The following is a 12,762-nucleotide window of genomic DNA, read 5'->3' as shown; positions in this document are numbered from 1 at the left end:
ACGGAAAAAAGACAAAAAAAAAAAAAAAAAAGAAATGTTCAGCATTACTGAATGAGGAGTGAAGCAGGACAGAAAGAGGAAGGAACCTGTACAAGCAGTTACTCAACAGAGCTACTATTGCAGCTGATGAAATCCACCACGACAGCCCACATGCTGAGCCGAAGTAGGGAGACGCTGCTATCGACAGCTGGCCCAGGCTCTCTCCGTACTGACTCCTCCCTCATTATTTTTCTTATTTCTGCCAACTCTGGCAATGTATTCAACCTCCAGAGACACATTCTTTTTTCCTGCCTAAACTGTGGAGAAAATTTCTTGTTGTCAGAGTTTTGCCAAAATAAAATTGGCGTTTGGAAGAGGCAGCATGTGCCAGGAATCTTAGGAGAGGAGGGACTCACAGAGTGCTGGACAGAGCAGGTGTACATGGTTTGGGTTTGTGATTAGGTAAGGTCATGAGGGGTGAGGAAGCATTGTCATCTCGGGGGTCAGTCTGGCTACCCAGCTGGGGCTTCAGGGAGTGTGGGACACTGTTGCTTACGCGGGTGCTCATAGGCCACTTCCATCAGATTCTCCTGGGTGCTGCTTCTAAGTGCATCCACAGGGACTAAATCAGAATATGTGGGTGGGCCTGGAGAGCTGTGTTTTAGCAAATTCTCCATGAATCTTCTCCTAAATTAGAACAACTATTCAAGGTTCTGGTGCTCAGTTTCCCGGCTCCGTAAGTCACTTATGTGTGCCTATGTGGAGGTGCTTAGGATGAGGTGACTGACACCCTAGTCATGCGCGTAGGAAGCTGAGGCATAAAACAGAAAGCCAGCATGACTTCCACCTCCAGTAGCGTGGGGATCCCATGGCAGCACCAGGGGGCCTGCATGGTTCTGGAAGCTCAGCGTGGGGTTCCTTGACTCTCACTCAGCCTTTGCACATGTTCTTCTGTGTGTTGTCTTCCTCCTCTTCTCAGTCCCATTTCCCCTTTCCAGAAAGGCTGACTGGTTAAGATCTGTCTGTTAGGTTCAGCTATCCACCTGCTCCAGGAAGGTTTCCATAACCCCTGCCCTCCAAACCCAGGAGCCTCCTCGGACACAGTTGTCCCTGTGCAAACCTAGGTGGCTGCCCGTAAGGCATCACTGTCGTTTACTTGCTTATGGGTCTCTCTCCTATTAGACATCATATGAAAATGGGGGGTATTTCTTTATTATACATAAAATTCCTTTAATGTAGAATGGACACAGTTGTCCCTGTGCAAACCTAGGTGGCTGCCCGTAAGGCATCACTGTCGTTTACTTGCTTATGGGTCTCTCTCCTATAAGACATCATATGAAAATGGGGGGTATTTCTTTATTATACATAAAATTCCTTTAATGTAGAATGATGTATACATCTCCTGCACAAAAATACTCATGTGTTTGTTTCCTATTTCATTTAGTCATTCTTTGATTCCACATTAAGAACCCCAGGATGAATAAGCCTCTATAGCTCTAATAGTCTATTCTCTTAAATCAAGTATCACATAACATTCCTGTGTATGTGGTATTATTTTCTCCAATAATTCAAATCCTTAATGTGGTGAGGCTTGCTCACCTGTTATAAGGTAGACTGTGGTTATCTGTGTGGGTTTTGTTTAAATACATGTATCTCATTCTCACTCAGAGTAAAAGATGAAGAACAGGTGTGTAGGCAGAAAAAGGGAAAATCACTTTATAAAATAAAACCAAGACATGACTCTGGAATTGTAAGTGTTTAATTTTTCTGGTTTTTAACTTGTTTGCTTTGGTTGTTAAACCTGTTTTCATAATATATACAAACTCATGTAATAATATTTTAATTACTTTAAGTTTGGATGAATAATGAGCTTCTGACTTCAAGAATGTCTATTTTCTTATGCCTTTAATCAGGCCCAAAAGGCTGAGAGAATCCTAATATTCAGTATTTGACACTTAAGAATTAAAATCAATCAACTAAGGGTGTGGATATGTGTGTGTTGGCAGGGTGGAGACAGGCGACCATCTGTCACTTTCTTCATTGCACATGGAGCCTGGCACAGGGCTATTATAATCGCATTAGCTCCACTGGGATCTAAAGCATAGTGGGAAATGCCAAGTGTGGTGTAGTGCTTTGCCCAGGGTGCTCAGACCCAGTTCATATCCACAAATGGCTCTATAAAGTTGGCTGCTGGACAGTTGTCAGTCCATAGACTGAGGGTGACAAGCTAATCTAAATTTCCTGCTTTAAAATAAAACATGAAGGTGTACACCCTGGGAGGGAAAGCCTTGGTTAAAAGGACAAGGTTTTATGATACGGTAGATGTTTTGTTGAATGTTTGGAGGGATCATAACTTGGTACCACAGTGTAAGCAAATGGTCCTGTTTTATATGCAGAGTTGAGTTAGGCCTTAAAGTAGGAGCATTTTGTATTACGTTAGTCTGATGTAGTCTAAATAGAAAAGATTTTAAAATAATCCAAATTGAGATATGATTAAATAGCCCTATTTAGAGAAAGTTAGGAATTATATCTTCATTTAAAAGCTATTTTCCCTTCAGTTTCTCAGTATCAAAATTAATCTTATCTAATGACAATACCCTATTATGGTTCAGTATATTTTTTGCTCTTTTCTGATTAAAGTTCAATCCTAAAACTGTATTGAATGAGGAAGGACAATTATTAGTTCACCACCACCATGTCATTACAGGCACAGAGGAAGAATTAAAGTGATTGGCACGAAACGCAGCAGCGGATGCAGTTCCACGTTCATGTGTTTGCACACAGGACTGACCGTGAGAAGGGTGAGCTGCACTCTTTTGTGTCTCTTAGAAGTTAAATTTTAAAAACTTTTCTTCCCTCAAAAATATTTGATGTTTTTTCTGAATAAAAATTTGAAAAGATAAAACAGATTCTACTTGTATTTTTTCCTTTATGAGTTGGTAGAACTTTGACCATTTCCCGCTGCTCTAAACGTCTTCCTTTTTTAAAGTTCTTCTTTCTAACTGTAACTCTCATCTGCTGTGTTTATTTTCAGAAAGCAAAGATAAGCATGAAACCTGAACAATGAAAAGCAGGATGAAAATGAGTCATTGCAGCCACTTCCGCAAAATCCAGCTGTCCTGAGGGTGGGAAGGAAACTCTATCATTCTGATCATTTTTCTTCTTGACCTTCTCATAATCTTTGTGTTTTCTAGTCAGTTCACTGACTGATGAATTTTACTGTATATTCACATAATAATGCAAAAGCGGTAGGCCAGTGGGGGTTTTGACACATTTTCTTTTTGTAAAAAGTTTATGGTATTTACCGACAGACCAAAACAGCATCTGCACTGATTCTGAACATGCTAGACATTAACCTTAGATTTACTTTTGTGAGAATATTTCTTGTCACAGCAAAAACACTTCCTTTCTACTGACAACCAGTGCTCCACATCAGTGCATTTAGATTTATGGATAAAATGTTCTTTCTGGTGAATGTTTTTGTATCAGTTTCATGTCTACATATAAATTTTCTATTTTAAAATTTAAGTACCATTTATATATCACAATCAATGCTTCCCCAACTCTTGAGTTGCTCTTCATACCTGTATTTTTGTGAAAGAGTATTATCACTTATTTTACTCAAGTCAGATAATGAATAGAAGAAAATATAGCAATAGAAAAATCCTGTCTTGTAAATTATTTAATATAGGCAGGAATCAGAATTTTAAGTTTAATGAGTGCTTTTATCAAAACATGTCCTTTGAGACTCTATAAAAAGCTAATGTGCAGCAGAGATAAATTAAACTAAAGGTGTAAGTCTCTATGACATGACCATTTCACTTCACACAGAAGATCTCACTATTTTGAAGAAATTTAAATAAATTATGCTAAAAAGAATTGCCAAAAATGAGTAATTTATCAGCCAAAAAAAAAAAAAAAGAAAGACATAAAGTTTTTGGATGGATTGGTATCTACCTAGAAACTGTTAAATAGCTTTACCTGTCTGAGTGCTCTGGCGTGATGGGCTGGTCTTTCTGTGTTACAGAGGGTGATTAAAGCTGCACCGTGAGAATGTGCTGACTCAGTGTCTGAAGGAGTCTAGGAAAGGGCTTTATTTCATTTTACTTTAAGGGGAAAAAGGTGCATCTCTCACTCTTTCTGAGGGTGCTCTAAAGTCAGCTCATGTTGCATTATGGAGGTTATGTCTAACATTAATAATTTTTGTAAAACTGCTTTTAATGGTATTTGTTGGGATTATGGTTGTGAATAAAGGGGAGAGTTCGTTGCATTGCAAACCACTTATGTGAAGCAAGTTAAAAAGAAAAACGATGTTCTAAAGCATAACTATGTTTGTATTTACGTAAAGTAAGTAGTCTCTTACCTTTTAGTTTGTAGTGGAAATAAATGGTATTGGTGTTTTCTGTTGTGGTTTTGTAGACTTCCTGCCCCCTTCATTACCACCAATGTGGATATCACCATTCTTCAATGAAATGATAGGGCATTTAACAAAAGATTGCTATGTGCAGTACTGTATTTATTAGTGTTTCTGTTTCAATTTTTATAGGACGTGAATTTAAATGAAAATAGTGATTAATAAAAGAGTTCTATGTCTGGTGTGTACATGTTGTAGAAGGACACTTGCAAAATCCAGCCATCATATTTAACGTGGGTGGAGGCAGGGAAAGAATGAAAAATAAGTCTGAACATTCACATGCACAAAACACTTGCATGCAATCTCAGAAACTCAAGAATTGAAGCCCGTCAGTGATACCTAAGGAAGAAATCTTGATAAAACACTTACTCCTCTATGTCTTGAACTAGGATCTCTTTCCTGAGCTCCAGAGAACCTTCAGTCATCCCCAATTGGATGGCTCACCATACCTTACAATTCATTCAGTGCAAATTCACATGCAGCATGCCGTCTCGCCTCTCCATGCCTGCTCATTCCTCTGTGTTCTCCTGCTTAGGAACAGAGCGTCCCACTCAGAACCCTGAGCTCATCATAGACACCTCACTCTCTCTTTGACCCCACATTGATTCAGTTGTCCCATCCCATTGGTTGTACATGCTGAGTATCTCTGGGATGCATCCGTTTTTCTGTCATCCGTTGAAGTCCTAGTGGAGAACTCTCATGAATTATTTTAATAACCTAGTAATTGTTCTCATATTTCAGGATTTGCTCTGCGTTAATTTTTGCTCTACAGTGAGTGCAATTTTTTTTTCCTAAAAAACAAATCTGCTCATCTGAAATCCCTTCTTAAAACATTTTAGTGGCCACATAAACCAAGATATGTGGCCTCAGAATACTATCCAAAATCTGTAATGTGGCTGACAGAGTCCTGAGTGACCTGGTGCCAACTTACATCTTGAGTTCATCTCTTGACTCAACGTATCGTGAATTCCAGCCTCCAGCCAGACTAAAATACTTTCTGTGTTCTTTTCAGGCCATGCTCTTTCTCAGCCAGGCCTTTCCCATGTTTTCTCTCAGCTTGAAACTTTCTCAACCTTTTCATGTGGCTCATTAATCATATATCTGCGTTAACAAGTCACTTGCTTCAGGACATCTCTTTAACACTTAGTCTGCCCAGCTCTTAGCACGTAACAGTCAACACTTGTTTATTGATTAAAGCAGGATAGAAGTGTTAATTATGCTGAATGCTTCAGGATACAAGCAAGTAGAGGACCGAAAGAAGTCCACTGTTGGAAAAGGGCGGTGGTAAAGACTATAGGTAACGGTCTAAGGGAGTTTAAAATTTGAATTTACTCTCTATTTCCAAACAGAAAAAAAAGATAAAATATAATTTCAAAAGTACAGATACAGTGAGGGCTGGGAGTGGCAGGGTGTGAGCGAGAGGAATCACTGTACAGGGTGAAGGGAACTAATCATGCTCCAATTATGGAAAGAAACCAAGCCAGGCTCACTGCCAGAGAGAAGGGGCTGGACTGGGGCTCCCTGCCAGTGAGAGCAACTGAAATAGTTGCAGTGGATGCCGTGGGACATGGCAAATGAAGCAGCGTACGTGTGGTGGCAGGAGAAAGACCAAATGGTGCCAGATGCCATGTCTACACCTGCAGTACCTCCAATGTCACTACCACCAAAAAAGGCTGGTTCTGGACTCGGAATAAGAAAGAGGTCATTATGGTAAATGACTATAGAGAGGTAAGAGGAAAATGCATGTGAGCACCCTCGCAAGAGAAGTCTGCAAATCACACTCCTGAGACACATTGATACAGGAGGTACTCAGTTTCCCTGGGCTCAGGTTTCAGGACATGCCTCTGGGTTTCTAGCCACTTCCTGAGGTCTCAAGCCCACTCCTCTGAGCTCTCCCTTGGAGGAAAGTTACTGTTGCCAGTTAGACCTATTTTTAGCACCAACATGGGGGGAATGAGACAACAGGGGTCTGACTTATACAATCTAGTGGCAGGGCATGCTCAATAGCACAGAACATTCTGGTGCATACAACTGGGACCCCCCCCCCGACTGAATATTCATTAGATAGAAAAAGTATAAAAGCCGGATCCCAGCTGAAGGCAGGGTTGCTGCTCACTTTTCCTGGAGGCAACCTGCACTTCTCTGGCTGAGACGTGTATGTTTTACTTTTTATCTAGCTTACTTTCAGCAAGCAGATGCTCATTATCTTGAGCCAGCCTGCACTTTATACTGAACTTTAAGTATGTTTTTCTTGCTTTGTGTTAGACTTGATGCCTGTACTGAACTTACTTTTGTGTTAAACTTGGTGTGGGCCCTTCTCAGTCTCTGGAGCTATGCTGCGCTCTCTCTGTGGAACCTGTATTTATCTATTTTATTAAACTTGTTCTCACTTTCTTCTGTGACTCTGCCTTTGAATTCTTTCCTCTGGCGGAGTCAAGAACCTGGTAAGAGGACTGGGTGGGTTGAGGCCGACTCTTGGCCCCCCTAGACCCTACCTCCAACATTAACATAAGGAAAATTATCAACAGAAAAGAATAAATCAACTCGATGAATTCAACTGCAAAAATGCAAATAATAGGGCAAGATTTAAATTATTAATTATTATTTTTAGGATCTGCAAAGAAATCTGAAATATATAATCACCAAGATAGGAAAAAATGATATGACCTGAATGAATTGTGGATGGATGCAACCTAAGAGACATTTACTAATTCAGAAGAGAGTGCTAAGGAATTCACTGAGCTCATGCTGCAGAGAGAGAAGATATTTTTAAATGTGTAAGAGAACTTAAAAGAGATTAAGAGACATTCCATAAGGAGAAACTAAAGGTAATGGTAGAGAACCCAGATATTAACTTCAGGAAACTATGGCTGAGAATTTTCTAGAATTGGAACATATTCTGTTCTTGAAAATGTGTGAGGAGTGTTAGGCCAGATAAATACCAATACATTTGCATCTAGAAAGGTCAAAGTGAATCGCCAACTAGGTGAAGATAAAATTTCAAAATTTCTGGAAAGGAAGGACACATGACTTACAATGAAATAACAATTATCCTGAAAGCAGATTCATCTTCAACGATAGTATGTTAGGGTTTATTTTTTATTTTATTTTATTTTATTATTGAATCGTAATTGATTATATATTTTCGGATTCAATGTTGATATATGTTGAGCAAATCAATATTACTAGTATATATATTGTTACAAATTGTACTTATTCTTTATGCCCCTTGTCCAATCTCTCCCCATCCCCCTCTCCCTCCTCCCTCCCCCCCCTCTGATAACCCTAGATTTCTTCTCTTCCTCTGAAAGAGTAATGGTTATTTTGTTGATTTGTTGCCTAGATGATCTGTCCAATGCTGAGAGGTGTGTTCAGGTCCCCTAATATAATCGTAGAGCAGATGCTGCTTCTGTCACTTTGGAATGGGCTTTGTGGAGAGAGACGTCCTCTTCTTTACTTTGGTCTCTGCTGGTGACTCTCCTTGTGTCAATGCACTCCAGTGGCTGGCAGACCATCTGCGTGGTGGTTGTGTCGTCTAGCCACTTTCAGGGCAGCTGTGGTTACTGTGGTGGCTGTGGTGGGCCACCCACATGGAGGTGATGTTTTTGTCATGTTCCTAGGCCCTGGTGGTGTGCCTGGTTGTGGGCAGGGGGTCCAGTCCCCAGATCCATGCCCCAGGCCCCCAGGTGGATCCCGAGGTGCTGGCAGTGTGCCTGGATGTGGGCAGGGAGTCCAGTCCCTGGATCCATGCCTCAGGTCCCCTGGCAGGCCCAAGTTGCTGGTGGTGTGCCTGAGCCAGAACTAATTTTTTGTCCTTTGCTTACTTCTAAAATGGGGGAACTTCCTGTGGGGACCAGTACTTGAGCTATGTGGTTGAGCTAAATTGCTGCTTTGCTGCTGTTTCCCTAGGGAAGTCTTTTTGTGCAGCTCGGGTTTTAATGGTTGACCTCCTAGGTACTTCCAGCTCTCCAGAGACCCAGTGCACCTGTGTTGTGTAGAAACTCTGATCTGGGCCTGAGTCTTTTCATCAAACTGCACCCCACGCAATTCTATATTCCTGGCCAGTCTCCTCTGAGTGGTCCTGCACTGATTGGGGGGCAGATCGGCTGAGCTTGCTGTGTCCCAGGGTTCTCCCAGTGGGCCTGTCTCCCCCGCCACCCATGCTCCAAACACTTCCCATGGGATGGGCCCTCTGCTGGTCCCTTGCGCTGACTCACCGGCCTCTGAATGGCTCCTTTCTTCAGTTGCTCTGGCTTCTCACTCCTATGTGGGTCTGTGGAAACCCTATTAGTAGTCTTGCTGGCCTGGGGGCCACCAAGGCCCTCTTCTCCCCTGCCACCTCCAAGCAACTCCATCTGAAGGGCACAGCTGAGGCTTTTGCTGGCTCCTGCTCTGTGTGCTCAGCAATTCCAGCCTTAAAGCGGCTGTGGCCCAAAACTCTCCCAGCAGTTTTTTCTTTCTCTCATGGTGGCTTCTCCCACCTTCATGCACTCTGTAGGTCTCTCCTCCTCTTCCCCTGAGCTCCAGCAGCCCCAGCTTGGCTGTTGATACATTTTTATAGTTGTAAATTGATTGATTTGTGGGAGAGAGTGATGCTGGGGACCATCTATTCTGCCATCTTGACCAGAACTCTCAACAATAATATGTTAGAAAGTTATAAGTGGTGTCTTCAGTTTGTGCAATGAAAACAGTGAATCGAGACCATGATATCACTCACAAGGAAAGGGAGATATATGTTTTCAGATGGACAAAAGCTAAGAGTTTACTGCCCCAAAACCCCACTGAAAGGTCTGCTAAGGGGCACATTTCAGCAAGGAAATAAACATGAAAACACAGTGAATGACTGGGATATAAGAAATCACAGAGAGCACAGAGACTGGTGAAATAAACCAACCCTAGGTTGTAAACAATGACAACTAGAGCTAATTTTTATTTTTATGGAGGGGACTAAAATTTTAGATAGTAAAATGGATGGGAGAAATTCCGGGAATAATTCAAACATAGTAAGAGTCTTGTCTTTTCATTTGTTTAATTCATCAAATGTTCATAGAGAGGTTAAGATGTGCCAGAAACTGCTGTAGGCTTTGGGGGCCGTGGACAAACAGAAAATGTCCTGTCCTCATGGAACTTACATTCTAGTGGGGGAGACAAACAAAAAATAATGTAAAATAATGTCAGGTAACATGATATTTACTTAGGATGACCAATAATTTATTCTCCAGACCAGCATACCTCTGAGAGTGAAAGTGGGTGCTATTGTGCCTGGAAAACCTCCATCACCTGATCCCATCCCCAGACACACTCTGGTGCCTTTACAAGTATGGGCTGTGCAAGCTTAAGTGCTGTGGAGAACAGTAGACAGGGAGGAGACAGTGATAACGAATTTTTAGACTTCATTACAAAAATAGGAAATTAAGTATAAATTAAAATCTTAGAGGTATTCATTAAAAGAACAAAAATAATTAAAGCAGAGGGAATAAAATCAATCCAACTAAAGAACAGAAATATAAGAAAAAATAAAGCAAAGCAAAGTATGGTAAAAATAGAAGTGGTTGTGGATGGTAGATGGGAGAACTTGAGGGTGCGGAGGAGAGGGGGTGGTTACTCACAAGCTCCAAAATCCTGTGCAACCATTTCTTGAATTACACTGGCTTGTCATTGTCATTTCTACCTCTCAGCCAATTAGTCAGCTCAGACACTTGAAGGCTGCATTTTTTAATTTTTGTTTTCCATGAAACACATCTTCAGTTATACAATCAAAAGCAATAGGAAGAGGTATAAAGTTTTAAAATGATGTGATACAGGGGTCTGATGTACTTTGGATATGTTTGTCCCCCCAGAGCTCATGTTGAAATATGAACCCCAATGTGGCAGAGTTGGGAGGTGTGTGGTCATGGGGCAGATCCCTCATGAATAGATTAATGTCCTCCCTGGGGGTGGGGGGTGAGTGAGTTCTCCCTCTGTTAGTTCCCAGGAGAGCTGGTTGTTAAAAAGGAGGCTGGCATCTCCCCCTCTCTCTTGCTTCCTTTCTCACAGATTTCTGCCATGATTAGAAGCATCCTGAGTCATATTCCAAATGCACCTATCCCAGGATCATGAGTTGAAAAACGTCTTTTCTTTATAAATTACCTAATCTCAGGTATTCTATTATAACAACACAAAAATGGACTAATACAGGAGCTGCTTCTCTCAGAAATCATCCCAAAGAAATGAGGAACAAAAATGCAGACTTCATCTTTGATTAAAATTAGAGGTTTTAGAAACCCAAACCACAAACTATACAGAAGATCTTCTAGATGTGTGGGTGAGGGAGGAGGCAGAAAGAGGATGCTCCTGGAGACGCGACTTAGAAAAATCCAGCGAAGTCTGCTTCTCCAAGGTGAGGCCCTGCCCTTAGTTGCTACCTCAACTCCTATGCTTGCAACCGTGCACCTCAGCATGCCAATCGCTATTAGAAACTTCCCTGATGGGTCAGCCCGGTGGCACACTGGAGAGTGCGCCACTTGGGAGTGTGGCGGCGCTCCCGCCGAGGGTTCAGATCCCATGTGGAGACCGGTTCCTGCTCACTGGCTGAGTGCGGTGCGGGTGCAACACCAAGGGTTGCGATCCCATTGCCGGTCCCCGGTATGGGCACGACACCGAGGGTTGCGATCCTGTTACCGGTCAGTAAAAAAGACAAAAAGGAAAAAAAAAAAAAGATGAATTTTGGCAAGTCAGAAGCTGTTGGGGCTTATAGAATGCCTTTTTGATGTGATATAACTGGGGTCTGCTGAAAAAGAATAGCAGTAAGAAACTCCTTGTGTAACTCAGGATGCAGAATGCATCATTCATTCACTGAGTTGTTCGACAAGGCTGTGTTGGACCCCTTCCCTGCACCATGGAGCATGCATGGCAGGTGAAAGAGACACCAAGATGCACACAACGCTGCCCTGCCTTCTATGTGCTTCCATTCATCCTGTCCTCTATGAATTCCCTGAATGTGGTGTATTATTTTTTAAAGTAGGAAGGATGCCTATGTGAGAAATCAGGGAGACAAGTCACATTTGCAGGAAGGTGTCGATCAATAAGACTAGGGTGAGGGAAGAGACCCTGATTTAGAATAGTAAATGCTAGAACAAGTCATGCTCACCAGCTTCCTACAAAATGAAACATCTGCTAGCTTGAAACACAACCTTACCTGTTCCATGACATGACACTGGCACATAGCTGGTGAGCATAACACTGTTACCAACCCATGCAGATCATTCAAAATAGAACACTGAAGACCAGCTCATTTATGAACAGCAATGTGAAAGTACTCAATACAATGTTAGCAAACACTGGAAGGACTATGACGAAGTGAAGGCTATTTCTGGAATGTTAGGATGATCATATGTACACAGCCTTGCATAGTATAATGCCTGTGTATTTAAAAAATAATATATGCATCTGGGGAGAATTTATATAATTTTCTTCAAGTGCTAAAAAATCATTTAAGCAATTCAACATCATTTCTGAAGGAAAAAAGTCTGATTAATATGAACATGTCCTTAAATGATTAATACCTCAAGATAAAGTCACCCTGGTGCATGATGGGAAAAATCAGAAGGGTCCCATGAAAATCAGGAATGAGACCAGGATGTCCACTTCCACCACTGCCAGTTATTGCTGTTCTGGTGATGAAAGAAAAAAATCGAGGTATACTATGGAAAGGGATGAGGTGTTGCTTTGCCCCCCCTGGGTGACAGAGATGCAAAGGATTACTCAAAGCCCATCTCTTCTGAGCAGTGAGAAGCCCCAAAGTGGTTAACTTCCCTGGGAATGCTCAAGCAAGAGGCATCCCTTCCATTTGGGGAATTAACCCTGAATTGGGGTTCTCTTCCTGCATTTATTTTCCAGATCAGGAAGTTACAGGAAGAGAACAAAGGTGGTGGTATAGTTTAACAATATAGGCTGGTAGCTTTCAATGAAACAAGCCAGATGGCATTCCAGGAGGCAGTTAAGTGGTCCTATCAACAAAAGCTTGATCTTAGCAAACATTCCTTCTCCCTCCAATATTTTTCCAGTATCTTTACATACCAATCTGTAACCTGTCTGTCCTTGAGCCAGCAACCTTGCTGTGCCACAAATCTTTATCTTACACCAGAGACTTTATAGCCTGAGGAAAATTTCCAGTCCTCCACAAAGTCAATATTTGAAACTGCAGGGCTTTGGAAAACCAGGCCCTGTGAAGTACATTTGCTTTAAGAATCCTCTACATCTCCCCCCATTTTATTTATTTAAAAGAAAAACCAAAAGCTATAGGTCAGGTTGGAACAGTTAAGACAAAAGCATTTAAAGCAAATTTGGTATCATTTAGCATGGCAAGTCCTTTTAATTTACTTAGGATG

General features: G+C 41.6%; 1 long non-coding RNA gene across 1 annotated transcript; it reads left to right on the top strand.

The window, feature by feature from the left end:
- Positions 1-1,362: 1,362 nt before the first annotated feature.
- On the top strand, positions 1,363-4,572 carry LOC103595294. The gene is made up of 2 exons (XR_550942.1): positions 1,363-2,780; positions 3,014-4,572. It is a non-coding gene; the product is annotated as an uncharacterized LOC103595294 (long non-coding RNA).
- The last annotated feature ends 8,190 nt before the right edge of the window (positions 4,573-12,762 follow it).

This window comes from Galeopterus variegatus, unplaced genomic scaffold (assembly GCF_000696425.1).
Source record: "Galeopterus variegatus unplaced genomic scaffold, G_variegatus-3.0.2 Scaffold1737, whole genome shotgun sequence".
Taxonomy (NCBI): Eukaryota; Metazoa; Chordata; class Mammalia; order Dermoptera; family Cynocephalidae; genus Galeopterus; species Galeopterus variegatus.
The sequence above is the reverse complement of the archived record's forward strand: the minus strand, read 5'-3'. Positions and strand labels throughout refer to the sequence as shown.